We start from the raw sequence: 27,644 nt of genomic DNA, 5'->3' as shown, positions 1-27,644 counted from the left end.
CCACCAAATGGAGACTGGTGTACTGACAAGCAGACCCTGTTGATGCGGGATTAACGCTAGGAAAGAGAGAGAGTTTCTTAATTAAATCATGGATTATGATTTTGTAGGAAGGCAATACAAAATATATTCATCTAACTTTGAGCACAATATGAATAACATACATTAATGAATAACATTAAGTTATCAACAAACAATTTGAAATCTACCACCAATTATGCAGCAATAGATTGCTTGTGGTTTTATTGATACATCAAAGCTTTTAAAATTATTTTTGAAGATGTTGAGGACCACACCATGAATTACCACAACACCCAGAAAAATAACAGATGGCTCTGTTTGCTTTGAAATCTAAGGGGATATTGCTTCTTTCCTTGAGATTATTAAATACCAATTTAATGGTTGGTTTCAATACAAAAGGGTTTGTTGTGAAGAAAACAAGCAGTTCTGTCCCTGAATTCATACTTGTAAAAGCAGGCTCTGACATCGTGAACATTTTTCTATTTCTTTTTTAAACACCTTTAATACATGTTTAAATGATTTCATAATAAATGCAGTGTCATTACAGATACATTATTATAAGATAGGCCCAGAATTTAGTCAAATGAATTGAAATCTAAAGTAGCAAGTGCAATGATTTGAATTTGTAACTAAAATACTGTATGTTCAAAACTTGTGCAGTTCCTTATGTCATACACTCACCAACAGTGCAGAAAAAGAATACTGAGACTGTGTAATGGAAGCAAGAGAAATCTGACATACTTAATTTAAGTGTCAGGCATATCTCCAAGAGGCTATAAAGTCTTGGACAGGAACCTAATTAGAGATTTCTACAGCTTGCAATTTCCTCTTTCGTGTAATACTTTACATAATATGGATTTCCTAATACTTGATGATGACACAACACTCTAGTTAATGTTAAATTGAAAAAAAAAAAAATCATGACTCAAAAAACACACAATAAACCTGAAACTACACACCATTCACCTGTGCAGTGGGTTAATATATACTGTATGCTGTATATATGACAATATATTGTCATCTGGCACAACATTGCAAATCTAACATAGTTTTGCTATGCCAGACTTAAAGAAATTAGTAATACAAATCCTGTGGCATGATAACATGAGCTTGCTACAGTATGTTAGAAATAAAATGTTTAATTCTATTTTTAAAATGATACACAAAGAACATAAAAAACAATAAGTAATGGAATTGTTTGTTGAACCATATATCCAGAAGGATAAATTGTGTTTTGTAGTTACGACTTACAGACATACGTCTTTTTCCAGATTTAATCAGTTGAAAAGACATTTTAATGGTTTATTACTTTTCAGAGGTAAAGGGGAAATGTAAAAGGAAGTGGCAAATGAAATGTGGATTCATACAGAGTACCATTAAATGTGGTAAATTAAATTTAAATCAAAAGCAAAAGTCCTTACAGCTGGCATAATTCTTGTTTTTTTTAATTGTTAAGAACTACAGGTGTTTTAATTTATTAACAAAAAATACTATACAGTCTGCATCACCAAATCTTTGTTAAAAAATCCCAAAACACAATACCACAGAATTTATACTACGTTTTTGAGCTAAAGATACAGTAAAGGATTTGCTATAGCAGAAACATCTTCCTGTATAAATGTGCTGATTTCAACAGTTCTTGCCAAATTTGAATAACAAAGAGCACTATTAGACTGAGGAGTCCTCACAGATTAGCCAATATTGTGTTTTCTTCTCCTTTCTTGAAACAGAGAATTTTAGTGTCAATATAAAAGCCAAAGAAAAATATAACCATGATATTTCAGAGGAGGGCAGATAAACAGTGGTTTAATCCCCTCATTGGGAGGCAAGTTAAAATAAGATGGGGAAATGGTGAAGAGGAAGGTAGACATTCTTATCTGGAGAGGGCCATAACCAAAGAGAGCTAGGCAAGCACAGTGAAATTTCATTTTACCTGGATAAAGTCAGTCCTGTAATATTATAATATTTAGTTGAAATACTTCAATGGTGCCATGGTAATGCTGTTTGAAAGGGTATGCATTAGTGAAGAAAAATGCTCATTTTAATGAGCACAAAAATGTGTTACTTTTACTAAAGATCCTCCCTGCTGTGATCAAGAGGTTCTCATTTATTCAGTGCATTTGCAGACATACTTTGGAGAGCTATTCTTCTATTATTCGCCTCTTTGGAAGTACTTTTTGAGTGGAAATTACTACTACGTATCTCAAGCCTTGATTTGACAGGCTATTCTTTCTTCTTGAGATTCTGATTAAATTAATTCTCAACAATAGAATGTGTTATGTCCAAACTTTGTCACCTAGTGATGCTGAATCTATCTTTCTGCTTCTTCGGTGTGCAATGGACTCATTGCCTTGTCATTGGCTGTTTGATCAAAATATTCTTTAGAACTGGATATGCTTAACAGTTTGATGCACTTTTTACTTCGTGTTTTATTCCTCTGCAGATTTGTGTAATCCCAAGATAATATGTCTTATCTTTATAAACTATATACATGAATACTGAATTAAAAGAGATTTTAATAGTTAAATTTCTGGAGCAGAAATATCTGTGTAAAAAACATGCCTATGTGCTGTGCATGACAGTTTCTTATTTTGTAAGTTTTTTAAGGTAGTCTACTACTGTAGTCTACTTTTAATACATCTGTTACAGTATACAGTAAAGGACTTTCTAGTTTTTACTTCTTAGTGTTTATTAAGAACATATTTGCAATATTTTTATTTTTAGTGTAGATTTTTTGTTGTAATGAGTAATGTAATTTTGATTTTATAGGTCTACATAGATAAATCAGAAGCATATTGACCAGCTGTATTGGCACAATAGAACAATGGGAATATTTACCAAAACATTAAACTATTTTTACAGGAACAGTAATTATAATAGTAATCACTTTATTTGTAATGCTAGCAGCAAGTCTAGACAAACACAGTAACAGAACTCTACATTAGTGTTAGATATTTAATAAAACGTCTACCAGTCCTCAAATAAATCTAAACACTGTCACTGTTTTCGTCCAACACTACATACCCAGAAACTCCATGTTTATTCCATTGTACCATTGAAAATAATCATTTATATCCACCTCTCTTTCTGTAATCTTGTCAATAATTTCAGCACTACAGGTAGTGTGTGAGAATGACAAAACAGAGTGTGAATGTTGAAATTATATACAGTAGGAATTAGGAAGCTGTTTACAATATGAGTTTATTCACAAATTAATTCTATGATTAGTGATATAAAGGTTGTATTTTAAGTGAGCATGATTTACACTTTCCTTTTATGGCATTTTGTTTTTCTTCTTAGTGTGGTACAATGCAGGGAGTGTCTGGTGTGGGGGGCAGAGCCCCGAATTGAGGGAGACGCATTGCCATGGAAACCACACCTGATGTGAATAAGTGAATTAACGGCAGGTGTAGAAGTGGTTTAAAACTAGCCTGAATACTTCTTAAAGGGGGAAAGATCCAGCAGGACTTCGGTCTCGCTGCCGCTGCAGTTGTGAGAGGAGAAATGTGGAGGTTCTGGTGTGAGAGAGCTTGGCATGATAGTAGCAGGTGTGAGACGCTACAAGTCAGGGCGATGTTAGAAGAGCGTGCTGCAGTGAACAAAGAATGATTAGCCGCTGTAGTAACTCCGTGAGGGGGTGGAGAAGAACAACAGTTCTGCAGGGGATTGTGAAAGGAATAGCCTGCGAGGAAAAGAGTGAAAACGTCAGTCTGCGAGGAGACTGACGGAAGAAATAGAGCTTTATGAGATCGTCGAAAGGTTTAAAGGGACAGCATCCTGCTAGGGTGTTAGAGCAGGGATGTCGTGTCCACTGTATAAGTGAGTTAGTGAGTGTGGACCAGAGTGGGTTGTGTGGTAGAGGAACTCTCCCCCTGGCAATAAATTGGTATTGGGGAAGTGAGTGGGGTCTATCTAGCTCCACCCTCTGGGAGATGTGCAGTGGTGGCTTTGCATGATGTGAGGTGCACTGGCAGCTGTGAGTTCACAACCTAAGGGTGTGAGAGTGAGGTGCCAGAAAGGTTGTGAGGGTGTGCTAGAGAGGGACAGTGTGTTGGGTCTTGGCATGGTGTGTAGTGCGGAAGAGGCTCGGTGATGTAGGTAGTGTGAATTTGTGTAACCCAACCTGGTAGCGTTAGGAAAAGGATGTCAGGGCTGGAGGTGGACCTGGGAGTCCAAGGCACTGGTTGTGTGTGAAACAGTGTCCTAATGGAGTAGGAGCAGGAGGCTCCATGTTGGGGTCTGGGAGCAGGTGATTCCTAGCAGTGAAGATAACAAGATGAATTTGAGACCCTGAAGGGCCCAGAAGTAATGGAATGTGGAGTTATGTATCCCGTTATCCCGATGAGGGGGTCAGTGTGATCACCGCTGTTGGAGGAGAGTGTGTGTAAGATAAAGAAAAGGAACCTAAAAGAGCTTATAAAGGGGTGTGACAGGGGAGAATGGAAGCCTGTCCATGCGTAATGTGGTGTCAACTACCCCCATGGCACCACATTAGATCTATTGTCTGTGATTTTGTTCTGTGATTTTTCTTTGAAATTGAATTGAGCCATTTAACAAGCATCAGACATTCACTATGCCATCCAGTCATTGATGCTGTACCATCAGTGAGAATTCTAACATGTTTTGTCCACATGATGCTGTAATTGTTACTGAAGGTATCAAGCACATGGAAAAATGTCCTTTGTAATTGTTCAGGCAGATAAAGGTGATGTATCACATGTATAAAATGAGATCAGCAAAGTATGATTTTCCACAAAAGTAAAGACTATATACTTGTTGCTGATTTTTTTTTGCTTTACTAATTGACTTAAAACCTTATAGCCATGTCATCAGTGTTGTGAGGCACTGATGTTTGAGGATGATACCATCTTTCCACTCTCTGACTCTTCAGTAAACTGTTGTGTTCATGTATTTCTGTGATAATACCCATTTGAAACATTGGTTCGCTCACACCTGAAGAAAGCTTTACAGCCGAAAGGTTTTTTTTTCAACATGGAATAAACCTATTACTTGTTCCTTTGCAGCCTGCGCATGCTGACACAGCTACCCACCTGAACTACTACAAGTTAAAACTGAGGTGATTTGAATGAGAACAATGTGTTTGACACTGCATGATAGGATGTACACTGCACATTACTCTTTTCTGTGAATGAGGTGTTCAGTACATTGTAAAAGTGGTGAATGAGAAATTTTTAGCAACTTTATCAGCATAAATAAGTGAGACCACTTTTGTCCACCTGTGCAGAAAGGCTGAGTGATATCACTCCCTGTGTAAAAGAATCCCTTTTCTCAGAAACGAAAGCAACCCAAATACTTTTAACAGCACAAACTGACACAAATGAATGCATTGGGAGTCATCATTTTTGAGTGGTCAACTTCATGGTGGTAATTTTATACTGTCATTTTATTTTGTGAGCGTATTACGTATTGGTTTGTAGATTATGAGTTAAAAGACTAATGACATTGAAAAGAATCTTGAGAAAATTATTATGGTGCATTAAGCAAGAAAGTTGGTTGAAATTTAATGAACCAGATAAGGACATCACAATACTCTATTGCCTGGTTCTGTTCTTGGTGCATGTCTCACACAAGCTGCAAATGGAATAGCTGATAAAAAAATTTTGTGTGACAAGCTACCAACAGAAGCCAAAAGTGGCCTGCAGAAATAAATTAATGGGCCTTTTCTAAAAGGATTACAGTTCTACACATTGAACAAAGCTTGGTTTTTTTTAACATTGGTCACTGATAGGTCCTTGTGATAGGAGGCAAAACAGGCATTGTTGTTACTGGAACATTCAATGCTAAAGGCTTGTTACAACTCAAGAAAGATGAATTAGAGAGGAACAAAATAAATCAAAATAAGCTTTCAAAGAATAATACAAGTGTTGATTGATTACAGCAATGTATCAGAAATGTTTCTACTACTTTGGGGGTTTGCTCAAACTATATGGTTCTGATCTGGTTTTTACAGGCTATTTATAAAAACAAACCACTGTATAGATGGTTATATACAGTATATTTTCAGAAGTTGTATTTAATGTATTGTTTATCTTTGCAAGTTAATGTGAATACTTTGGCTTAAAAGACTTGGTGAATAAGACATGCTTTGAAAACAAAAGGATGGGGTTTTATTCAAAAAACTAGAAAACATTACACATACAGCTGAATGTATATAACACCAAACTAGTAGTTCCAAATTAAGATTGCTGCAAACTCTGTTTGTCACAGATGCAATCAAGGTATATAAATACATATCTGCATAAGTTTTGGGAATGTCATTTTTATTAGTAATACTGTAATATTACTAATAATATTCTCAATGAACCCTCTCAAGTACTGTACCTTAATCTTCAGGGAAGACTTTTACTGGAGGATCTAAATGCAAAAAAACTATATTTTACAAAACTGGGAGGAGATTGAAATACAGTACCTTTAGTTCACATGTGGTTCTATTCTTTCACACAAATTATTCTTAGAAACAGATTTACATTCAAAAATGTTTGACAAACTGGTCAGATACTTTCCCTTGCCTCCACAAATTTATTTTTAATTGGCTTCTCTTTCCTTTTGTAACAGTTGTTGTGTTTTTGCTGTTCTTTCTTGTACTCAACAGTGGGAATATTTTTTTTATTTCTGCTTACTGTGACTTCTAATTTCTGAACCTTGACATGTACTGTACCTGTCCAAAAAAAAGCATGCTCATAGAAGAAAAATAATTAGTCTTACCTGGTATTTTTACATTTTTATTTAGAACTTAGTATTTTACTAAAGTTCTTACCATCTCTACTGTATATCTCTGCTATTGTCATATTATCATAACAGATATATTTAGGTCTGGTAAATTTTATTAATTAAATTATTTTATCAGGATAATGTTTTCAATAAAGCAAAAACTATAAAACCTACAGTAGGTTCAGTCTAATTAATTGTATTTTTAATACATAAATAATTAGTCAGTAACAGTATTGTTACATTATGCAGATCCTGTATTTATTCACCTAACAATTTCTGCATTTTCTAACAACAGAAAAATTAAAGAATTCTTGGCTAACATACAGTCAGCGCACATTATTATGGAAAACATACAGAAAAAATATGCCTACAGTTGACAAAACACATTCTTTCTGGCCAGTCTACTTTGAAGTATGAGAATAAGTGCACCGTTCAGAGAGCCCTAGAGATGGTTTATTTGCTTGCACTGATATATGTGATGGTAATAAAAGTGTAAAGGAACAGAAAGGGACATATCTAATAATAATAACACGGCTAGATAGGATCAATGAATATGTCTTAAAGATAATAAAAAAGAATGGATGGAGAAGAGCTGAATCATCTAATAAAAAGTGGTACATAGGGACAAGGTATGTGACAGCACTCTGTTCAGCGGACCTCAGTTTGTGTCCAGTATGCATGAGCAGACATTGCCACACTTATGAGTTAAGGACACTCTGTCCCAGGCAGCAAGAAATGAACACATTATGCAAATGTCATTTGCTGAAAACTTGTAAAAGAAAGAATTAATACGACAGTTTAATGCTGTGTTACAGTAAGATATTGTGAATATGCGCTAATGAGGCATTTTGCATGCATAGTGAAATAGTGAGCCATACCTATTGATTAAAAGTGGTAACATCTATCCTTTATGCATGTGAAGGTGTTTCAGTGGCTGTTAAGGCTCTTTCTCTGTGTCTGATCTTCTCTTTACAATATTTCCGAGCTTCACTAAGAAACCCCTTTGCTTGATTTTAGCATTCATGCTCTTCTAAGGCATCTATTAGAATCTCACTGAAGGGTATTGCCTCCTCTTAAACAATGGCAAATTGTGTAGTTTATTTTAAATACTGTTTTTACAAGAGACATACAAAAAAAAAACAATACACACTCTGTGCAGAACATACTAATTGTAATACTCTGTTTTGCACAGAATTCCAATGATGATACAGTATATAAAAATACAGCTATTTGTCTTATACAATGAGTGTTTCAGAGCAAGTAACATCTGAAAATGATACTAATATGAATCTTAATTAGCTCTTGCCATTTCACATTGCTAGAATGCAGAACCATCAGACGTCTGTTTCCGTTTCACATAAAATCCTTACATACTGTAGTTTGTATACAGTATATATAAAATAACTTCTTGGAACAAGTAGGTTAATTCCACCCTGAAAAGCTTAAAAAAACAAAAACACATCAAGTGTGAAGATGGCCCCATAACATTAATGTTGTGTTCTTTTTCTCTGCTGTGTAATATGAAGCATATAGATTTTATACAGCATGTACTGTAGATACATCAGGAAACAGCTGAAAATAGTAAACTCTCTGTCAATGTCCACTATGCTCTGATGCAAAGAGATCAAACTTACTGCCAATGCAATTACCCAAATGGCTTGAATCAGTGATTTAAAATACAGTTCTGACATGAAAACAAGTGTGATTGAATACAAGACTAAATGACCTGTATTGTGTAGTTGTCTTGTGTAACTACAGATTTTCTAACCTATGGAAAAGTGGGGCTGAATAAGATAAAAATAATTCTTTATGGCATGAAGTAGGCTCCCCCATGCATCTCTTGGAGAATCATCCATTGGGTATATAAGAAATGTTGCATTTACCTGAGTTTTATTTTATTATCCTACCAAAAGACAATCATACTGTAGAACTGAAAAATAATATATTTAAAGTTCCATCTTTCAATTGTGATTATAGACTTAGCCCCAAGAATGACCACTAAGATGGTTCCCTATTTCTAAATGTAGACATAAAAAAGATTGACAGACATCCACCCATTTTCTAACCACTTTATCCAATAGAGGGTTGGAGGGTAGCAAAAGACTATCCCTGCAAGCAACATGTATAAGGCAGGAAACACCCTGAATGGGACTGAAGTCCATCACAGGGCAGACACACAGACACTCACACCAGGGACAGTTTTCACAGAACCTAATTATCCTAACAGTATGTCTTTGGATTGCAGAAAAACTCACATGAACAAGGGAATACGACAAACATCACAAATTAAATTTAAAAACAAAATCCTGAATAAAAGGTGATAATCTTTTTTTGTTGTTGTTTTCAGTGAATTTTCAGGGAAGGAAACCAAAGAGAAAATGTAAGCTTTCATATTACAGAATACCTATATTTATATTAGATCAGACCACAGGTAGTGCACCAAAATTCTTCAGTATTTACTACTAGAAAATAATACAGGGTTTTTTGTCTGGCTGTTGCATATTTTATTAACTTACTGTGTTATACAGTACATGTCACATCTCCTTATGAAAACACAGTATAGCAAGCACTGTTTATTCATTCATCAGTATAACTAGGAACATGTGTAAAGCAGATTTTTGAAAATAATAATAATATATGAAGCTACTGTGTATGAGAAGAATGACTAATTTTGCATTTAAATTAAAGTTAGAGAAGGATGCCGCATTTTGAAGTGCTGAAGGGAAAAACAGTTTTCCAACTGTAACATTCTCTCAGCATCCCCTTGGCATGTATTGTGTAAGTATATGATTCACCACGCATCTTTAGACGGATACATTGCAAATTCTGCACATATACCCTGAAATAAAATAACCGTTCTCCTTCTCCTTAGAGTCTTTCAATGCATTGTGAAGGTTAGTTTTTGAGCATTGACGCATCGAGAATTGGTGATGCTTTTCTCTAATTCCTCCTCCCAAGGCACATATTGAAAACTGTCCCCAGAATATTGTTTAATTCCATATTGATATAATGACCTTCACAGTGCTGTGTGAATTCTTAGTTTAAATCTGATTATTTTATGGATTTTGGGGAAGATCATTTAACACCCTGAAGAGGGCTTACCTTTTCAGTTAGGGGTACCTCCTGTGCTTCAGAGAGAGATGTATTATTAGTACTTTTACCATCAATGTTATAGTGAGATTTTAAATCTGACTGCTATATGCTTCTCATATTATAATAATTTTTAACTCATGGTTCATGAGTAAATTTAATCAGGATTAACTCATATTTTACATTTTATGCTGATTCAAGTGTCTAAATCACAAAGAATGTAATTTGAGGCTTCCATTTAGCAACAGAAAAGAACAGGCATTGATTTCTGGGGCTGATTATCCTTTTGGTTCCAGAGGTTTTCAGGCCCCTAGGCAATATCAAATGTATGCTGAAACTGTCAAGGCAAAAACTGACAGATGATCTGTACATCACAAGGAAGATAAAAATCTTCAAGCATCTTCTACTAGTTTGAGATCAGAGAGTCAGGAATTTTTCCCCAGCAAATGACTAGTGTATCAAAAGATAGGAGATTTCTTTGAGATTCGCACGGAGAAATGTAAACTTTATTTGTGCAGAACAAATAACGGTTAACTTAAATGCCATTAAGGATGACAAACAAGCTTCATAAAGAGGGTCTGATGACATTTCTGCCTCATAAATACAGTAGCAATAAAAAGAATGCCAGTAAAAATTAGCTTTTCCTAGCAACTGCAGTGAATGACATTATTTACTGGGCTTCAACACATCATAAGCCTTGATTGTCTTATCCATCTAAAAAGTGAGTCTTGAGAGTATTGATACCGTTTGATTTGCTTGTATATATTATTTTTTCTTTTGGTTTATTAAATTTTTGTTTCAAGTAAGAGACTCCTTAGCACTTTCAGTTTCATATCTCAAGCAATGCTTATTATAAAATGAGAATGATTTACCTTTGTGTATAAATCATATACTCTCCTCAACACCATCACCGTGTTCAGTGGAGTCCTCTAAGAGATACAATCCTCTAAAAAATCATTCCCTTTAGTAATAATTAACTAGATAAACAGCAGCAGAAAAGAACTAAAATTGATAACAGAATTGATGACAGCTTAGTCTAAATCAATTAGAAAGCTGCATAATAAAACCCTTATATGGTTCCAAGCTGTTTCAATTTTTTCATTCACAACGTTTTACTTAATGTATCATCACAAACTATGCTAATTTTCAGTAGTGCATGGAAAAAAATCTGCATTTCTGCATTTTACTCATGGTTAATTATGGTTCACGAAGGACACTTTCAATGTATATATTTTAATAAAAAGCCACATGAGGAGAAATACATATTAACTTTTTTCAGGGTTATGATTAAAAAGCGCATTAGCACTTGTTCTTTTAATGTTTTGGAATTTGAAGTGGTGCGTGGTTTAAAAATATCTCAGGACATGTTTTATGTTTATTTTTATCTATGGCATGGCACATTTACAACATCATAAATTATGTCCTTGTGGCTTTTCATTACTACAAACAATAGCATTAATTGCAGTTATTTTGTCAATTTATAGACAAATGTTTTTTTCCTCAAAAGCAATTAAGAATTATGGTTATTCAATTAGAATAAGAGTTGCAGAATATATACACAAAATATTTTTCTCTTAAACACTGCAGGCTGCCACATACAACATCATCTTTAATCCATAGAGAGTTTACACTTTTTAGATCTCTGCTGTATACCCTTTCAAAAGAAGAAAGCACATTAAACTTCTCCACATGAGTTCTTATCTGGCACTTCATATTTGCCTACATTCTGCACCTCATCTATCTATCCTGGGTTCTGTCTCTTGCCCCGGTTCTACCAATCCTGGTTTATTTCTCATTGAAGGAAGCCTGAGAAAGTAATGTATAAAGAATAAACCTACTGTATGGAGGTAATCTGCAATAAATTTGAAATGATGGGTTTAGAGTACTTGTTTTGAGTGTTTGTGTATGTTCTTTATCTTTTTAATTATTACTGATAGGAACCTAAAGGGCAGATATATACAGTATTCTTCTTAACAGTTTCATGGTTTTAGATATTGTCTCTCTGATTTAGAATCTACTGTACTGTATACTTAGAATTATAAGAAAATTGTCACTTATAATTGATACAAATTAACAAAGATAACAAGAAATTGTGCAATAATGACTTCTATTTCTAAAATGTGAATATTTTATTAGGCAGACAGGAAACAGGAAAATGCTTATTAACCTTTATCACTAACAGGGAGTCTACTGTGATCTACTTCATCAGCATGTCTAGGTAGCTTGTTCCATACTCCCACAATTTTGTGGGTAGAGAAGTGTCTCCTGTTCTCTTTTTTGAACGCACTTCCACATAGTTTCCACTTGTGTCCTCAGGTTTGTGTTTCACTGTTCAAAAATACACTCCTGAACACACCAGCACACTTGGACCTCCCCATAAATCTAGATGAGGTACAGTGACTTGTTGTGGCCAGGCACTTAATTATTTGGAATATTGGTTCCTTTCTTTTATTAGTATTGCTTTTCAACAGGATTTACATTCAATAGGTCAAAACGCAGTTAAAAACTTCCATTTCACACGAGTAAAAGAGAGATCATTTTCAAGCTGCATGATTTCAGCAGCAGAATGAAAACTAAGAACTCTGCTGGGATGGCTTCTCCTATCTTTCCAAGGCTTTCAGGAGGCTGATGTGATATATTTGTTACTTCCTCTTCCTATTGAGGTAGTAGATCATTTAGTAGTCTCATTTTTTGCAGGATCTCATAGAGCACTTGTCATTAATTTGCACAGAGGTGAAGGAAGTTTAAACTGGCCACTTACCAGGAACTGCTATGGTCTAGCCTGAAGTGCTCCTTCACAATCTGGGTTCTCTTGGCTATCTGCGCTCACAGATGGTTCGTGTAGTTTAGGAGATTCCCATCTTTCATGTACTGAGTCCCCCAGTTCTCCAAAGTTATATCCAGAATTCTCTTGGGTTGATACACATATACCGTAGTAATTCGAAATGGAAAGTTCAGTGGAGGCTTGAGAAAGCTCCCAAACATCAGCAAGGGGAGTAGGAAACCCCAGTCCTGTCGCTCCTTCTCAGCCATCCATCAGAGTCCATTCATTTGTGGGGGATAGACCGAAGCTCATGAAAGGTCAGTTCACAGCACTATAGACACCCCTTGCATTAAGTAACAGGTGTGCCCTGGTCCATCCCCTGCCATGGGGATACCCTGTCGTGCCCTGGGGATCACGAAGGAGTCTCTAGCCACAAGAATAGGTACAGTAAAGCCTTAAGTATATCTTACCTGCAGCGATCAAGATGGGTATGACCTTTACACAGTGGGTGACATTATCCAGTATGACAAGGATGTGTTCATATCCCAGAGGTATCTTGGGTATGGGTCTCACTAAATACAAGCCCATTGCCCATAACAGTTCCACAATGGTGGGATGGAGCTGAAGTGGATTTTGCAGTTCAGGCTAAGACAAGCAGTATGACAAGCTAGATGGACCAAATACCCCCTCCCACTATTTGTAATAATTCTTATGTTACTGCAACATTGCTGCATTTCCCCCTTATAAAGTGTTTAACAATAAAACAAAACAGATTTTTCTCCATATATACTGTACACATCTTTGTCTTGTTTTTACTTATCCATAGAGTGTACTTTTTAGACAAGTATACTTGTATGTCATTATGTCATTACAATAGCAATGCACTCCATGAAGCACTCTATTTTAGAATTACGGTGTAAAAAATATTTCTTTATGCTGACATTGCAGTATATAGTAAAAGGATGAAAATATTTTTAATATTAAACAATATTAAAACTTTCTATGTTGCTCATACTATTTACTATTTACTAAGAAGAAGTAGGTCACTTGTTGCCAGCATAATGGCGAGATCTTTTTATTATTAAATGAGAAAAACAATCTTTGCCTTTCTGTTTCAACCTACTGTGTTTTTCAATTTAGATAACAATAGTATATGTGCATACCACACTGGGTTTGCTGGAGTTTTGTTCATGACCTAAAGCAATTAAAGTTATTTTTTATAATTGCTCTTGGCAAGAAACCCTACATTAGTAATGACTCCATCTGTCAGCGAAAAAAGAACAGGTTTTGCAATTAATAGCATTGCCTTAAATCACTTGTTTTTCTTTTTTTTTAATAAAATGAGTTGAATCTCATATACGCTAAAGTGGATTAAACTACTTCCTAGCTGTATCTCTACCAGCTCATTTCTGAGTTGCTGTCATATGCAAATTGCCCAAATCACTTATCTATTAATGGGATCAAAAACCCTACTCATTTTTTTATTAAAACAAATCACCAGTTCTAAAAGTTTCTTTTCCAATATTTCAAAGTTACATAGTAAGCTGTTCAAACCTACTTCTAACTTATCAAACACTATGACATTTTTTTACTTGAATTTACAACAGCAGCTTTAAGTTTTCAGAGTTTATTAGATTATTAATACAGCTGGGTTAAGAAAGGCAGGATGACAGGCTTCAGAGCACAATCACTTTCTCTTTATATCAATAATGCAACAGGAAATGTTTTCTCATTCTAAATGCTATAAACTATGCAAATGCAAAAAAAGATGGTTATAATTTTATTAATATTAATAGTAACATACTCAATATATAATACTGAAGTCACAATATTCAAAATTCAGACAGGAAATAGAATTTCAATCAAGAAAATATTTTGTAGTAAATATGTGCAATTTTAGTAATATATATATAATTTAATTCTTGAGGGCTGTGGGTTCAGGTTTGGAAGGATTTTCTGAAGGCAAATACAGTAAAAGACTAGTGACACAGTGAAAATTGTACCTGTAAAATTTCAGATTGCTCTGTCTTAAACTTTAGCCAAGAATGCCCTTTGATATTATTCACTACTAGAGCAGAATTGCAGGACTTTTGGAGAATACCCAATGTCATTTTTATGCTTCATTTCTACCATATTTCTTCTTTTAGTCTGTCACACTCCCTGATCCCTGGGGAGTTATAGCTTTCCAGTGTACACATACTGCTGAGGAAATGGTAAATGGTACATTCTGTAATCATACACCTCAAAGACATAGAGCAACAATCAATAATAGATGCTTTCCACATGTAAGATACAATGTGTGTCCCTGTTGCACATGTTATTGTAAAACTAGGGTTTGACAACAATTGCAAGGTTATTTTTAAGGTGTTGAAAATAAAAAAATAATAGAATTACAGCAGTAAATGCACCCTAAAGGTAATTAAAGATCCTAGATCCTAACAGAGGTATTTAAATCCTTAGTTATCAATTACATAACTCAAAACATGTATGGGCACAATAGAAAAAAAAAACAGAGAAAATATATCATGTCTGCTTTGAAAGATATTTTAAGTGTATAATTCATTTGTGTGATATACAGTACCTGGCTTCATGCCATTCCAGTTTGAATTATGTAGAGGAAATACATTAACAGCTGTGTAACAGTAAAGCACGGAATCAGAGGTGGGTTGGAATTTATAGATTTCCAATTATTTTGTTTAAATGTGACTAATACTAAAGACAAATATTCTCATTGTAGAGGTGGTAACTTGGAAAATGTATTGCATTATCTGTTAAGTGTTGCTAAATGGAGGATGTTCACATTGAAGGTTAGTTTTATTAATACATGACAGTATTGCATTTTACTACTGAGAATGATTTCTTAATAGCCTGATAAATTAAAATATAATATTTTAGCCATTGCTTTATTAAAAGCATGTTTCTTTTATCTTTTATTTTCCATTAATATGTTTATATTTCCTAGTTGAGAAATGTATGCCCATTTCTCAAATAACATTGACTGACTGTTTTGTCAGTAGATTAAATCTGCATTGGCAATAAATATCTTGGCTTTGAGAGTAAAAAGGACTCACTGAAGCTGTGATTTCAGTGTTGTCTTTACTGACACTGGACTTTTTATTAGGCTTTGTGTTGAATCAGTATTGCTTCAGTGTCAACTGGCCATCCAAGTGTTATACAAAATGCTTATAAAATAATGAAAGAAATGAGCTAACATATTTAACTGGTTTTGTTTGTGTTTAATTTTGAAAATGATCCATGTAAGGACATCTATATGTGTCTATGCACTGTACAGTATACTGTACAGCTATAACAAAAATACTAATACATCCTTAATAGAATGTTCGTGCACCATTAATGGTGATCAAACCTGCAGATGTTCACAGTGCCAATGGAGACACAGAGCCACATAGTGGTCTTCTGTCCCTTTTTAAACTTCTTTTTGCTGTCTCCTAACTATGCCAACCATTGCCTGCAAGGTCTTGAGGCTGTTTGAATTAACATATTTGCTAATACTGTACCTCCCGTGATGCATTAGAAACCAACATACCTTTTGCAAAACTAGTTACATTAATCCTCTTTCATAATAGCATACTATTCATAATAATTTTCATAATCATTCATCATAATGAGCAGAATACAATTCCTGCCTTTGTATTAATAATTGCCAAATATGTAATATTCGATGCGTGGGTATTACAAAGCAGGTACCCTATTTTATTTCACATTTGTTCAGTGTGGTATAAAATATCATTCCCTTCACTGACACTATCTCCATGACTAGATAGAAATCTAAAATGATCAAAGAAAGGGGAATTGTTCACTTGCGAGTACATGCCAGAAAACCTCCATTGGCTTGTTTTTGTGAAGATCCATATGTTATGAATCTAACCAGAATCCCCATTGTAAAATATTAGATATACTGTAGGAATGTTCATGGTTTAAAAAATACCCCTTTGTTATCTCTTTTATTTCAAATGTTGTACTTATTTTTATCAAACACTTTACTTTGATAAAGGATAAAAACTAATTCTGTCTCTCATACACACATAATACATCTCTATTTGAAACTAACTAATTAGTAATTTTCTACAAGAAAAGTTGCTCAACTTAACTCTTAATTACACAAGCTGTGTGTTGTGGAAAGAGCATCGGTAATGTACAGCTCTTCTGTAAATCCCATTGGTATCGACTTCCATTTTTCTCTCCTAATTAAAAATTAATTAAATCTGGCCAAATATGACACAGGCATAATACAGCAGGATAGAAAAGTGACTGTTATCTTCCTAGAAAACAAGCTATTTGCTTGCTCTACACAAAAGGGAGGATTTGGGTACCATACTGATTCATGCACCTGGTGCTAATATAAACTGCTAGAAAACATAGTAATTGCTGAAGTTGAAAGTTTCTTCTGACAATTTTATTTTCTTTTAAAAAACTAACAGTACCTCTCCAAAAGACCTCCAGGATACCATTTGTCTCTTTGTCCAACCCCCTCCCCTTCATAGAATGGTATAATTTTTCTAGTACTGCAGGAATAAGACAAGGTTATATAGGTTATATTAAACTAAAAAAAGGTTATCAGCCTAACATCATTTGGATAGGGATTCTCTAAGAATGTGCAGGCAGTGTCTGTGGATAATATTTCACTTTGCAAATCAGGTGCAAAATATGCTAAGATGGAAGTCTTAGTTCAAATGGGATCTACAGTATGATCTTTTGAATTGTTTTAGCTAAACTATGCATCATATTCTGAATCCTGTCACTGCAAATAAAAAAATACATGTACTGTAGGTAGTCAACTGAAATAATGTTTGGACACTTTTGGGTCCTATCTTTTCTTATTCTGAAATAAGTAGATTCATCTAATTAAAAGCATCCCACCTTATACTTTTTTCTATCCCTCCTACAGCTCTTTAGTCTTAATGAAAACATTCATTCAAAAAATAATTTCTTAATGTTCTTCTGTATCCCAATATGGGACCTGCTAATGTGCTAATAAGGCAGTTCTAAATGGGTAGTGCTCATCTTTATTGCAGCATATACAGTATTATTTTCCACAATCAAATAAACATAACCACTCCTCATATAAATTTGTGAATGACTTTTGCTCCCCTTTGCAAGGTACAGTAACATTCAGTAATAATTTCAGCACCGTGGACAGCAATTCTGGGTTTCACAAACTTTTTTTTCTTTTACACTAAATATATTTAACTTAAACATTTCTAAAAAAAACATTACAAATATAATCTCAGCAGTAGTATTTTAAAGTTTAAACTTGTTTTAACCCTCTTGAAATTACGACTGTTTGCTTTTTTTAATTCTTAACCATTCAATCAATATTTTCAGCACTTAATACAATTGATATTTATTGATATTTTCTTTAGATTGTGTTTTCACTTGCATAAAAGAAGTACAAATAAAACTTCCTATGGGTAGCTAAGTGACTTGAAAGTATAGTGTGTTATACACTAAGCAGCAGGCCATGGTACTGTAGCAATGCAATTACACACCAAGCACTATTATCTAAATTAATGGACTGTTTTATATTCTTTGTGGATTATACAGAAGAAGACTTTTAAGACATGGAAAGAAGTTAGCTCAAAGGATAGTGGAATAAAACTCAGATAACAAAATAAATGAATTAATATACTTGCTTAGATAGGTACCGTGTAATTGCACTTTCAGCATAACTGACTTAGCTACTTAATATCCTCTTCCATGATTTGAGCAATAATAAAATTATGAATTACAAACTATGTTAGCTGCCCTCACCTAGCAGCAAAAGGCATTACATGGCCAATTTCTTATTCCAAGCTATGCACAATTGCTCCATTTTCATCTACCAATATTGTATCATTTCAAAATATTTACTTTTTAACTAGCAGTATCGCAATTAATATTTTTCTTATACTCAGCAGTATCACAATTAATATTTTTCTTATACAAAATCCACGTCACTAAATCATGCGGAACAGTAATTACAGTATTAGTTGGCTATACCAAGAAACACAAGGCCTTTTGTGATGTGTTAATTAATGTGTAAGGTAGGGATAGCTATATCAATAGAACAAATACATGTATTTATATACCTCATTTTTCATTTGATCTATCATAAAAGTTTTAGAAGAATACTATATTACAGATTTGCAATCTATATCTGTCTTTGCTTTGGTTTCCTTCATCTGTGCATTTGACTGTCAGTTGAAGATTACAGTCTTTGACACACATCATTTTCAATACCTTAATTTCAGCATTTTGTATGACTCAGTATTTTTTTTTCTCCTCACCATTCAGTGAATTATTATTTTAAAGATGTGAGTTGCAATCAAAATGATTGCCAACAGCAATTGCCCAATCTACAAGTGTGATGTTCATGCCCTGTGTTACAGTTCCAACCATGCAAATAGCAGTCAATTACCACCTTACCAGGCAGTCTGGAGCTTTTGGCAATGTGGTAATAAGCTTGCATGCAGTGCCGGTGATCCAGGTTCAGTTCTCAGCCCAGAATTCTATCCCCTCTAGCATTACATTGGCGTCTGAATTCAAAAGGAGTGCCTCCTTTTGGCTGCCTATGTGGTGCAGCACAGACAGACATTGAGCCAATGTAATACATGTGCCTTCTGGCACTGTTCCATGGATGAACATAGCAGCAGATTACTTCCTTGCCAGGCGCCCTGAGGCCTTTGGCCAATGCAATAATGAGCTTGTATTCAGAGTTGGTATTCCAGGTTCAATACTCCTCCCAGGTTGTCATTATTATGTCCATTCTTACATAAGGAAATATATTCAGTTATTGCTATGTACCATATTCCTGGTTCATCAACCACATCCACTTCCTGTTATTGTATGAAGAAGAAATACTGTTGCAATTATAAAAACAATATATTAATAAATACAATTTCCATTTTCTACCTGTCTACACAATATAGCGCATATCTTACAAATGTATCATATTTTAGTGTTTCATTTTCATATATACTTTTGTTGACATTCAAATTTATTTACCCAGAAAACTCTTTTGATCAGCCATTCAAATTTTGATTCATTTAAAATATTCAGAAATTACCTATACACGTTTCTACTCATTTAACAAAAAGGGACATCATTGGAAGGGCTTGAATACTTTGCAAGCTACTGTACTATTTATATATTAGCCAACATACAAAGATGGCACCATACAGTAGCAGTGCTGATAAACTAAGCTTGCAAAGAATACTGTACATATACAGCACAATAAGAAGATATAGCAATGCAAAAACTAATTACTGTACAGTATGTCATTAGCATGTAAAATGAATATAAAATGATTTAAAAGTAACAAAATGGAAATCCAAAAATCAAAAAGAAAGACCAAATAATTATATTTAAATGCTACATTAAAATTCACTATTGATCATATTTTAAACATGCCTAGTGTTTGCTTTTATAACAGAATAAAATTTACTGAAATTTACCTGAAATCATGTCTGAATTCTCGGACTTGCTCTCACAGTATGAATTTCAGATGGATAAAAACCTGCTAAACAATTCAATAATATGAACACTGCAGAAGGACTAACATCCCATAAGCAATGCCGGAAGGTTAAGAAAAAGTGGATTCAATAAAAGTTGTATGCAGGCATGTCAGTTTAATATGGCTTCCAATTTTATAAGTGTGCATAATGCTTTCCCTGACTCTCACGTTAGAAATAGCAATTTAAAATAATATATATGGCTCAACATGTGCTGAATTTTGCTTTATATGGCTCACATTAACCAGTCTGACACAGATTCATTGTCCAAATGTAACATTGTAATGTGTGATCTTGACACCATGCCAAATCTATTATCCATTACACTTTCAGGAGCTTCCTGAAAAGCAGAACTGAAGACTTGAGCACCATTATTGCAGAGGCTTAAGGTAGGAGATGTTTTTAGAAGACTTTTTTTCCTTTTCTGAAAAAAATAAAAATGAGCTTGCAGTTTCTTTTTGTTCCTGTCCTAGAACAAGCTAAACTGCACTTGTACATTAATGATATAAGCCCAGACAAATGTGCTGTGTCTTCGCACAATACATGAAAAAAATAGTAACTTGAATGGACAATATCTAGGAAGTGGAGGTCAGGTTTGAAGCTGGTAGCTTCTTCTGGTCGTAGCTGCTTTTCCATTTTGTGTTTTACTCTTGTTTTGGTTCCAATTTCTGTAACTACAGACTGCCAACGTGAACTGCATTGGGTCTATGATTTGCTCTGTCAAAAATATATATCATAAGCTTTAATGCAGTCTTAACCAGTTGAAAGATGTGGACTGTAATGGAGTAAGAATGAGACGGAACTTGACTCTTCAATATACAGTTGTTAGTACCGGTGATAGAATACAGTATATTATGCCACTTAGGCTGGAAAAATCTCTTTCAGCTGTTAGAAGCTATTCACTATTAGAATGAAGACCTAAAAATAAAATGTAGATATTAATTTGTGTGTGTGCTTAATGTCTCACACAATAATTATTGGGAAATTTGTGGGTGGTATGGTGGATTGTGCTTCTTCTTCACGCCATTAGTGTCTAGGCTGGGATGTATTTCTGTGTAGATTTTCTATGTTGTCCTCATCTTCATGAGGATTTTTTTCATGTATTCCATTTTCCACACACCTTCCAAAGCTATGGTAGTACATCAATTAGCTATGTAATACCGCCCATTACATGAGGGAGTTCTGCTGGAATGATACTTAACATATTAACATATTTGGGTAATTAATTCTAAACTTTCTAAGCATTGTTCTTGTGGCAATACATCACATGGAAAATGGAGCTCCTAAAACTGCTAAAACATGAATTGCACCTCATACGGTACATTCCAACAACCTTTTCTTCCACCTACAACAGATCATAACCTATTTGGTAAAATGTGTCCCCATACTAAAACCAACCTCTCTTTTTCAAACAGTGCTGGGCTAATCAACTCCAAACTTGTTAGACATCATTGTAGTGACAATGCAATAACAGCACGTCAAATTAGTATTACATGTCTGGCTACCGTTTTCATTTCTTGTCAACATCCATTTTACCTCTCACAATATTCCATTAATTCCTCTAATATCAATTTGCATCCGTTTTTTAGGCAACTACAAGAATGCAGTACAATGCACTGAGTTAAAAAAAATATTTCTCTTTGGAAGAAGCTAGAAATAGAAAGCAGCATCCCAAATGCATTAATGTCCTTCCCTGTGTTTATTTCTTAGGAAAAAGGGATCATTGTAATTACTGTATGTCTGGACAACTACTGGTACAATATGTTCATCTAGCAAGGCTATACTGTATAAGGTAACTCCCTCTGGTGGCTCAGCTACATTGCAGAAATGAAATGCAGTCTCATTGTTGAAGCATTGATCATAGTTACTTCAGCTGTATACTTCACTGTAATAGGTCAAATTGCAAGGATTTAATGTAGAGGCTGCTTGTTAATTACTAAGAAATATTGACCTAAGATTCATCTAAATAATATTGATTTCACTGATCACATTACAGTACAGTAAGTAAAGTATCTTTAAAAGAAAACAAAAAATTGAAAGGATATACAGCCATTTAATTTTAACTTCTCTAATAACAAGCTGAAATCGGATTTCAAAGCTACAATGCATTTTGCTGTTTCTTTAATAAAGCACACTTAACAAATAAATTAGGATATGTTCTGTAGTCTTTGTAGTCTTGCGTTTTAAATTTTACATGAACAGATTTGTTTACAGCAGTTAAAAATGTCATATTTAGACAATCATCTGATTTGTTCCTGAGACTTTAAAAAAAATTAAAAAATGAACATACAATATTCTGAAATGACACATTAGCTACAGTAAAAGGGGTTATTCTTATAAGACTAGTTATTGTAATGGAGCATCTAAACTAACTAAAAAAATAAATTTGTTGATGTCCAAAGTAAGTGATTAATGCATTGAATGCATGGTTTTATGCCCATTGATGTGTTTGATTTTCAATGTAAACCAAATTATGCATTATGCAATTAAACCATCAAAAGATTTATAGAATAATAATGTGCTGCCACATTTTGAATGTTTATTTCTCAATTTGTTCATTAAAATATATGCAAGGAACACATGTTTTACATTAAAAAGCAAAACTGCCTAGGAAAGAACCACATGTATAAAGGAACTTCAGTTGTGTCAGTTTAAACTGTAAGTCATCAGACTGTTTCAATGTTGATTATTGTTGTGCCAAATTAATCAGAAATGGAACAGCAAACTATTGTGGCAATTTTTGTCCAAAGCATACATCAACTTACTTTGCTTTGTTTTCATAGCTTTTGGTATATATTCCCAGTGATTTACAATTTATCTTTTTAGTACATTTGGAATGTCCTCAGTTGATGGGCAACAAGAAACCACAAACAGGTTCTATATCAGGTTGCTATACAGATGTTGACTTTAAATAATAGTATTTTCAACCACAGTGAAAGACTGGGAAAAGTTGATGTTGTAGCGGAGCTAGTTTGGATACGGTGACATCAGCGCCCTCACTGCGCATAGCAGGGACCTCAGCTGCCTGGGCTGAGGGAAGTCTCCTTTAGCTCATGCGGTTGGTTCCCTGTTGTGTTATGCCGGAGACCCGGGTTCGCGCCCCAGGTGCTGCAGGACGGAACGGGTGGCAGAGGGCACGAGCCTGCGCAGAACCATGACAATCACAATGTGATATCAATATATTCCTAATAGGTCTCAACCATAATGAAAGTTTTTTTGATAAAGGTTTAAGAAATGTCATCATATCATATAATTATATTTTCACATAATGTTTTAGAAATTCTCATTTAATAATTTTTACAGTCCCAATTTGGAATCGCCAATTGTTAATCAACTCATCTTTGCAACTCCACCAACACACCCACTGTCAGAAATATTCTCACAATTAGGTACAGGAGAGTTAGCACTGGATTACAGGATTAATACAACTTCCGCAGATAACACTGCAAGCTTGAAAGCACCTAGTACACCCACTCCCCAGGTTACATAACGGTTTTGTTCTGCAAACCTGTACATGTGACTCAAATTTTATGCAAGTTGGAAGTAACCATTTCTTAGCCATTGGATGAATACAGAGCCTAAGCATTCATGACCTTGTTACTTGCCTGGATAGGCTTTTTCTCCCCAGCTCCCTTGAATTGGTTAAACAGTAAGAAAATGGATTGATGGATATTGCAGCGATCCTCCCTTAATTTCTCTAGCTGTGTTGGCAAGTGAGGAAGGAGGGACAGGAGAGCAGAATTACAGGTTCACCGTGATTTATTGTCCTTTAATGGTTAACAGGTGTGTGTACTAATCAAGCAGGGAGTTCGCAAGACAGAGAATCAAGCAGCTGGTAGCCTTCTGTGGGGTAAAAAGAGAAAGGAAACATCCCTTGTTATAAAGGGGAAGAGTTGAAATATTAGCATTATTTATAATAGCAATATAAGCTAACCAAATATTGCATTCGCTTAAAAAAACACTATGGTAAATAGGTTTATCTGTCATATGCTTAAATGCAATGAAAAGAGACTAACCTTTTAGCTAAGTTCTAAATATTTTAAATTTCATTACAACTGTACTGTTCAGTAATTATTACACAAAATACATTGAAAATAAAATAATAAAATCACTTGAGTGCTTTCCTGACATGATTGTTAAATGGGTTACTCACACTTTTTTTGCAAAAAAGCATGAGGTAATATGCAGATTTTGCTGCACAAGAAAAGAAAAGAAAGCAACACTGAACATAAAATGGAGCACAGCTGAATGCTCATGGTGTCTGCATCACACTGATTCTGCACTATTCATTGGGATAGGACAGGACTTCCCACACTATCTGTTCTTTAAGCATGCAACAAACTCTCCTTAATTCGAACATTGTAATATGGGACTGATGGGAGGTCTTTACATAAAGAGTTCCTGTTTTAATGCAAGCCAAGGATAGGTCAGCTCAAGACTACGCAGCCCTCACTAAGACACATTTTGTATTGTTGCTTGAGTAGTCCCACACACTGTAAATTGTAAAGTAGGCTCAGACCTTATATCTGTTCATATAAACCTCAATAGACTAATCTGGTCACGTAAATGAAGCACTGTATATGTAAATGTAAGTGGCTCTTGATTGGAAGGAAAATATATTTATTTATTTTTTTACCGTATAGATATACCGAGAAAGATTTCACTCTTATTAAAGTAAAGCTTTTGCTCTGTGTACCCATGTAATCATTTTGTTAGGCTTTCACAGTTTGAGATATCACCCAGAACTGTGGGACCACTTTAGAATCTTATATCTGTAAGTGTAACAGAAGCTAATTATCCATAACTGTAAAATTGTATGAAGTCAGGTTAACAGCGCCAACCATACAGCAAAATGACAAATGATTTTAAACTAGTCTCAAAAGTTTCAAAGCATAGCAAGTGGTTTTAATAATACTGTCAACAAATGATAGAAAGATATACAAGTATATATTTATTTCCTAATGTATAATGTGATAAACAGTATTTACTGTATGGTTTCTCTGAAAATCTATTACATTCCAGACTTATTTTTCTTTTCACAATATGTGATAGTGTATACAGTATACTGTACATTAAGTTATTTTCTAGGGGAGGGGGGATGTTTAGGCATTTCTTCTTACAAGTTTATCCCCATTCACAAGTGCACTGTGAGAGAGATAAGAAGGACAAGACGAACTGACGCTAAGATGAAAGCCAGCAGTACTAAGCCGTTACTCAATTTACTTTGAAAACATCTTGGCAACACCTAATGGAATGCTTTTTGTAGTCAGAACATGATGATTTACCAAAGACAGAATTCCTAATAGTGGTGGTGTGTTTTAAAGCCGTATGCATATAAATGCAGCACACTTAAAAACCTGGCCTTAAAACACATCTTATCTGCTTTGTGGATTTTCTGAGGAAAAAGTTATGATTAGGGTGAAATTAACTACACCACCTTAAATGCAGGTGAAATGTATTATTCAGCTGCATAATACTGATAAGGAATGCTGTGACTGTATCAGAATGCCCTTGGGTCTACAAAGCTTATGATCTCTAAAAATCAAATACTGTACCTTTCCCTATATGAATAGCCATACTAAATTCTAGGTCTAACTTTGTGTAACTTCGATACATACTGATGTAATGTCACCAAATTGAAACTCCTAATGTGGATGACAGAATAGAAACATGTAAATAAAAAAAATCTAAAGCAACTGTCCAAACATAATTTTATCACTGAAGGAGATAGTGATTTCCTGGCATTCGAATATTTATAAAAAAGTGATACATTTAAATGTACGTAGTTCAATAGGTTTACATACACACCTTTTGACACTTGTTTTTGACATTGTGCATTTAAAAATTCTTATACAGTAAATGCTTTTCTACTTATTATCTTGAGTAAGGCTACACATAGAAAAAGTTTAGATTTCCACAAGTTCATGTGGAGATCTGTGGAGATCTGTGGAGATCTGCAGATCTCTTCTCCCAACCTTTTTAATTCTTCATCTCTGTATTCACCCATAGCCAATACAAAATGACATAGGATTTCTTGTGTATATTGTAACATGAGGAATTAAAACAAACATTCAGGAACAGGTCAAACCCTAACCTCACCTATTTCTGTCAACCTACTGTATGCATAAATGTCATGTTCTTCTTACTGACTTACTGGCGGGTTTAGTTTTCAATTTTGGCATTTGCTCTCTCCAGTGACAGACCTTGCCATGCTATTTTGTTTGGCTCCTTTTTATTACCTGCTTGAAGGAATCCAAACTCCAGTGCTTCTGCCTCAGTATGCCACGGAACACCAGCTGATTTGAAAGTGAAACCAAACACAAAAGTAAAACAAAGCCTGAAAGTGCAAGTCTCTTTATACAGTAAGTCTGCCTCACCACACCAGCCTCCCTCTATCCCTTTCCAGCTGCAGCAGTCTGATCACATTTTTTGCAGAGTGGAATCTGTCTGATTCCAGAGTGGAAACAAACTGCTTGCCACAATTACTACGCTGCATTCCCTTATTTCTCATACAATTCTGTAGACGCCATGCCTCCACTGAACTCCAGCTTGATGCTCAGCCTCTCAATGCTGCCCTCTATCCTGCCCTCCTTTCTTACAGCCCTCTCATTGCTGAAAATAAATGAGAAGGAAGAAAAAAATGTTAAAAGATTAATAATGCATTTGGTTTTATATGATACTATTCTTTATACTCTTATCAGATACTGTACACCCCATCCTGCGCAACACTGTCACTGCCCTTTCTTCTAAAAAGAAGAGAGAATTAAAACAAAAAAACAAAGCCTTTTATAAGTGATTTAACATTGACTCATCTACCATGGACACTGAAGGAGCAATCCATCGTCTTTTTGTGTACCAATACCAAAAATACTATAATGATCAAACAGGTGCTTCTTTGGTCTTAGTCTCTCAACTCTTCATAGACAACAACTGGGTCGCCAGATACATGATGTCTGCCCCTTTCTTCCAGCCCTTCCTGATATCATCTCTCCTTGGAGCTTCAGTGCAACCATGGTGCCAAGGCTGTTCCCTATCCCTTTGTCTCCCCGTATCTTCTCTCACCTCTTCACTTTCTTTCTTGACCTCTGCTGTTCCCTTCTACATTCTTTTCCTTCTGATCCCACTTCATCATCAAGTGTCAACTCACTGAATTAACAGCCTCAGCTCTTTCCTTTTTTCCAGTTCTCCTCCCTGGTGCTCATCTAGGAACAATGTCTGGTCAATGTGGGTTGGGTCCAAGCTCCTTGCTCACAGCCCTCACCACCCCTGGAACCCACATTTTGACTGTGGCCCAAGCAGGCTGTGATTCTACAGGGGTCTACTGTACCTAGCCATTGATGCTTGTTCTCCCTGACCCCCTTTTTTCTTCCTGCCCTTTTCTCATTTCAGGATTAACGTTTAAGTATAACCACCAACACGTGTCTGGTTAAATATGCTTCATCTTTGATCTCTCTCCACTTCATAACTTCGCTGCTACTGGTATTAAAAAGTCCACTACTTAGCTCCATCACCTTTCCTTTTAACAGTTA

The 27,644-nt window shown here is 34.9% G+C and overlaps 1 protein-coding gene across 1 annotated transcript in view; it reads left to right on the top strand.

The window, feature by feature from the left end:
* Positions 1 to 27,644, top strand: part of tenm1 (teneurin transmembrane protein 1) — a 339,710-nt gene that overhangs the window by 1,683 nt on the left and 310,383 nt on the right. The window contains exon 2 of the mRNA XM_088596739.1: positions 20,449 to 20,504. The gene's annotated coding sequence lies outside the window, so the exon portion shown is untranslated. The remainder of the gene's footprint in view (positions 1 to 20,448; positions 20,505 to 27,644) is intronic.

The sequence above is a fragment of the Lepisosteus platostomus genome, chromosome 10 (genome assembly GCF_059453375.1).
Source record: "Lepisosteus platostomus isolate fLepPlt1 chromosome 10, fLepPlt1.hap1, whole genome shotgun sequence".
Taxonomy (NCBI): Eukaryota; Metazoa; Chordata; class Actinopteri; order Semionotiformes; family Lepisosteidae; genus Lepisosteus; species Lepisosteus platostomus.
Note: the sequence above shows the minus strand (reverse complement) of the source record. Positions and strands in the feature narration are given on the sequence as shown.